Genomic DNA, 5,942 nt, shown 5'->3' with positions numbered 1-5,942 from the left:
GGGAGCCCCGCAGCCGCAGCCTATGGAGGGGCCAGGTGCGGCCAGGAGGTGGGGAGACACGCCCCGCGGGCCCGCGCCCGGCTCCGCCCTGCGGAGGACAAAAAAGCCGAGGGCGCCCTCTCCCACGCTCGGCTCAGCTCCGGCACAGAGGTTCAGCGCCAAGCCTCTGCCCTGAAGTGCTTCGAAGCAGTGCTTCTGAGCGCATGCAGAGAGTGGCTTTGTAAAAAAAAAAGGGGGGGGGCTCTGAGCGCATGCGGCTACTAAAAAGTGCTCCTGAGAGCACGCAGAGCGCGTGCAGAAAGTTGCCTTTTATTTTTAAAAAAATGCCTCTGGGTGCATGCAGAGAGTGCCATTTTTAAAAAGTGTCACTAAGCACATGCAGAAAGCGACTTAAAAAACAAAATGCATCCAATTGGTCACTGTGGAAGCGAGTGGGTAAGATAAAAAGGTAAACGACCCCTGGACAGTTAGGTCCAGTCAAAGGTGACTATGGGGTGCTGCGTTCATCTCGCTTTTCAGGCCCAGGGAGCCTGCATTTGTCCACAGACAGCTTTCCAGGTCATGTGGCCAGCATGACTGAACCGCTACTGGAGCACAGAGGACCGTGATGAGTGCCAGAGCGCACGGAAATACCATTTACCTTCCCGCTGCAGTGGTACCTATTTATCTACTTGCACTGGCATGCATTCGAACTGCTGGGTTGGCAGAAGCTGGGACAGAGCGATGGGAGCTCACCCCATCGTGCAGATTTGAACTGCTGACCTTCCAATCACACTGTGGAAGGGGATGGGAGGGACCAGGTATACCTTTGATGAGATCTAGTGGGGCTGCTCTTAAATAGCCAGAGAGCCCCCTTCACCCTCTTCAGTGTTCAATCAGGAACAAACTGATAATTTTGTACATGAGTGGAGCTCTATATATAAAGAGAGAGGAACACCAAGAAATCACTATGTTGAAAAGGGAACACCAAGGCTCAAAGGGGGGGGGGAGGAGGAAGAGAGCACATCTTTGGATCCCTGGATGCCATACAGATGTGGGGCGGCTGGCTGCAGCAGCTCAGGAGAATCACAGAGATTGAAGGGGCCTCCAGAGGTCATTACTTCAACCCATTGCCCTGTGGAAGGCCTCTCATAGAGGATGCTGCTGCAGCACCCCTGACAAGTGGCTGTCCAGCCTCTGCTCAAATGTCTCTAGCAAAAGAAGAGCCCAACCCCCCTCCAAAGTATAAAGTGCACACATGGGCCAATAGCCTGTCCCCCTGCCTCAAAAGTAGGGATGGAAAGACACTCTGCTCATGCTCTGAAGCACTAGTATATCTACCCATGTTTGAAAGAAGGGGTTTTAGAGCCTTTACCAAAGACTTCCGGGAAGCCCTTCTTTCCATCACCCTTCCCTTGCAAATTCCCAGCCACTGGGGGCTGCTGCTTTTTACAATGGGAGGCAAAACAGAGAACTGCCATCAAAGGCACGCATAGCAACGCAACTCTACAGGATCCTGATGACCAAGTATAGTAATTTAATCTTAACCTAGTTAATCCCTTAAAGCATTCACAGGGAAGGGAGGGCTCTCTCCAAATAAATTGCATTTTCCTCTATCCAGCTCTTGCAGGTGCCCTTGAACAACCCTTCAGGAAATCTTTTTATTTTCTTTTATTCAGTGCACGAAAGGGAGGGCACATTACAACAGCCTTAGCAGAGGAGCTCCCCCTGCCCTCATACAGTAAACGCAGTGATTTGTTGTAGGGGGTTCAAGGGTCTTTCCCTTCACTGCATGGATGCCCCATTTTCCCCCAGCACTCCAGACGTTAATATTTTTGTTCCTCAGGGGAAAAGACATTTCTTACTCAAGCTGCTAGTATCTTAATTGCATGCTGTGCAAAATGCAGTTGTATGATACCTGAGAGCTGGCGACATCAATAGCAAGCAGTGGGGTGTGTTTGTGTGAGTTCCTGCGTGCAGGCACACCCGTGTCATTTTGTAACTTTTAGGAGTGGTTTTTAAAAAGAAGCCTAAGAGCAGGAGTGTTGTTGTGGAGCTCTAGAGGCCAGAAGCACTCCACTCATTATAAAACTGTCTCCACTCATTATAAAACTGTTCCTTTACTTTAGGATCCTTTTGCTTCCCTTCAACAACTAAGAGTTATCTGAAAGCTGTGCACTTGCCCAAAATTATAGAAAACTGCAGCTGTGTAGCCTACACCCAAGAGAGGGCGCTGCCAACTACCATCCCCTTAGGTTAGAGAGGGGCACACTTCCTCAGCCAGAGGGACCCATTCCCTCGCCAGGCAACCTCCCAAGGGCCAACTATGTTAATAGTTGGTGGGGCCAGGGGCAAAAGAGGGCCAGGAGATGTGATGTGTGACTCATCTTCGCACAGTGGGTTACATGCCAGCTATGCAAAAGCCAGATTTCTACACACCTCTTATGTGTCTCTCTAGCCACAAATGCAAAAGGCATTCCTGCAGTTCAATGGCACATTCTGACTAGGCAAAAGCACATAGTAGCAGGGCACAGAATAGCACTTGGGGGTGCATGGTTTGGGGAGGGTCCAGGACCAGAGAGAGAGAGGGAGGCCTGAAGGCCATAGACATTCCTCACTCCAGCCATAGATATTCATATGCAGTTTTAGGAGATTAGGAAGCTGCATCATACTGAGTCAGACCATTGGGCTCTCTGGCTCAGCATTGTCCACACTGACAGCTCTCCATGATTTCAGACTGGAACAAATTCCCAGACCTGCCTGGAGATGCTGGGAATTGAACCCAGGATCTTCTACATGCAAAACAGATGCTCTGCCACTGCACTGAGCTGCAGCACTTACTGATTAGGGAAAACAAGAACACACCATGGTCTGCAAGATATACATGAGATTTCGATAAATCCCACCTCTAAGAGCACTTGGGAATCATTTTCAGAATTTTAATTTGTTTTTCAAAAACTGTACTGTTTGCCATTTTGTTTGCTGCCCTTGGCTTCTTTGGGAGAAAGTGGGGGATAGAAATTGAAATGATGATAATAATCATAAACGGTTTACTGATGGGACCAGACTATTAATAGTTGGGAGCACAGGGAAATACAGGCATATGGAAATAAATAATTAGAATAAGCCAACAAAAAGCAAAGTCCTTTGTCAGGCAGAATAAGGAAGTAGACCATTGACTCTCTATGTAAAGCAAAGGTAGAGGAAAAGTAATGATGGCCAAACATGCTATCCAAAGAGCATTTGGCCTAGAACTGCATGATTACAGACTGCTAATGATGCTACATAACTCAAAAGTTTGTCTAGATAAATTGGCCCAGTAAAACATACAAGTAGGATGAACTTGGAAGCCAGCATTGCAACACTTTTCCATACCAGGTGGTTCTCCTGGGCTCAGCTGAAAACACAGTGTGATCATACATACATATTTTGTGGGTAGGAAGGAACACAGCAAAGTAACCACCATAATAGCAGCACATACCTATAGACTGCTCCATTCAAACTCAGTTTTGCAGATAAGCACCATACCCTCCAACATTCCTGGAGGGTTTGGAGTACCACCTCAAGTTGTCTCTGCTAATCCCTCCCATCAAAATGAAGGTAGGATATTAACGAGCAAATGAAGTTCAGCTGGTTAGCAGTAGCCAGGTTGGAATGAGGCCACCATTTTTAAAGAACCAGGCAGCACATGAAGTGTGAAGGTGGGCAAGTTAGAAGGAGCAAGAGTTGTACAGCTCTCCAATTTAAAAGCTCTGGGTGGTGGTCACTACAAAAGGAAGGTAGAAAGATGGTGCCAAATCCACCCATCTGAGAACTTGGGGTGCTGACAGGGAGGAGATAGGAAGTGGCTACTCCTGTAAGGAAGGCAAATTGCCTTGAAAGACAAGGAACCAGATGGAAGCCTCATGTATCTGCTCCCAAGTAACCTTTTGCTATGGGGCCACTTGGGTGAAGTCTAGCCTCAGAGCTGCTTCACATATTATAAGATGACTGAATGTGCACATGTTTACCCATGGTGTGCCCCACAATGTATGAAGCGGCCACATAGGTAGAGCATCAGTCCAGCTTTGCACGCAGAAGGTCCCAGGTTCAACATCTGGCAGCTCCAGAGACCTCTGCCTGAAACCATGATGAGCTGCTGCTTCCAGACGTAGAGCTAGTAGACCAATGGTCTGGTTTGGCATATAAGGCAGCTTCCTGCGTTCCTATATTCCACCTTGCAGTCAAATGACCATCAGAGCTGTTGACAATATATTGTAATGATAGAAATGCTAGGGCCGTGGGCCATGGAGCTGACTGTTGCAGGGTGGGGACAGGGACTCCCTGCAACTGCTCTTTCTCCAGCCTATGGGTGGGGCTAGGCTGGTGATGTTCTGGGAGCTTCATGGTGTACATTGCCAGCAAACTTTGGTCTCCTAGCCAGCAAACATAGAGTTAAAGAATCAGAGTTGGAAGGGACGCTGAGGATCATCTAGTGCAACCTCCTGTAATTCAGGAATATGCATACAGGGTTCAAACCTGCAACCCTGGCATCATTAGCACCACCATATAACCAACTGAGCTATCCAGGCACTATGTGCAAATACCAATGTGATTGACCAATAACTAATCTTTTATAGAGGAGTACATAGGCGCCGACTCCATGGGGCCTGAGGGGGCCCGAGCCCCCTCAAAAATTCGTTTGGGGGGCTCTGCCCCCCCAATAATTTAAGAAAATTATTAGTTCGGCCTCATTACGCCCCCCCCCCCCCCGGCGATTCTCTGCCAGCCGCTTCATTCCGCTTCCACGCGCCTCGGATAGAAGGTGACGCGCACCGCTACCTTCTGTTGCCTCCGTCACCATTTATGGGGAAAAGCAGGAGGAGGAGACCGGAGGTGCCCAAAATAAAACTGTAACGGCATTCAGCACTCCGCCTCCCCGGTGGGATCCCGCACGGGCGGCCGGGCAAACGACAAGCCGAGGGAGAAAGTCTGCCTTTCAGCCCCGGCTGACTGACAACTTCCCGGGGCAGGACCCCGGTATGGGCCCCCCCAATATTTTTTATAAGTCGGCGCCCCTGGAGGAGTACCTACATTAGTCTGTTGAAATAAGTACAACAAAGAGCTTTGTGGCACCTTAAAGGCTAGCAGATTTATTGTGGCAAAACAGACCACACAGTCTCTCTCTGTGTATTAGATTTACGAAGGAAGAGTACATACTCAAGTTCTTTTTAACAGTTAATGCATAGCCCACCTGTGTTGATTGATTCTGAGTCTGCTTTTGTCTTGCTTAATAAGAACACGAGAAGGTGGTTTGTTGAATATGATAAATAAAGGTTGATAGTCTGACTGGCTAGCATTCTTTGCAAGAATCCCAACAACCAGCATGCTTCAAATGGTCCATTGGCTAGTGGTCAATAGTTCACTGATGGACTGTGCTCTGTTTTTTAAACCAATTCCGGCATGACATGCTACACCAAAGGTGAGCATGGTGTGCATATTGGAGCTAGGAGGGCCTCGTATACAGCGGCAAATCTTGCCGTGAGCTTTTATCCAAAGTTCTGTGTGAATGATGGCCACATAAATTTACAGAGCTGGAAGTTATACGTGACAGATGGCAGAATGAAATAACATGTTGATAGGACTCACTCAGTGGTCTGCTAGATACTGTGAATGGTGCCAGCCATCAGGTTCCTTTTCACAGAGGCCAGGTCTCAAGAAATAACAGGGCACATCCACCTTTCCCCACATAATTAACCACAATAAAAGCAAAGCTCATCTGCTGTGCTCAGGAAAAAATAATAATAGGGCAATGTTAAACACCACCACCTACATATTGCAATTAGAGATGGGTGGATATTTGAATTTTAGTGTCTCTCAATTTCTCATTTTCCAATCTTAAGTTCACATTTCCACAAGTGTTTGCATTTATAAAAAAAATGCTCGTTAAGATTTATAAGAGATTTTTTAGTATGAATGTCTCC

This window comes from Podarcis muralis, chromosome 7 (genome assembly GCF_964188315.1).
Source record: "Podarcis muralis chromosome 7, rPodMur119.hap1.1, whole genome shotgun sequence".
Lineage (NCBI taxonomy): Eukaryota > Metazoa > Chordata > Lepidosauria > Squamata > Lacertidae > Podarcis > Podarcis muralis.
Note: the sequence above shows the minus strand (reverse complement) of the source record.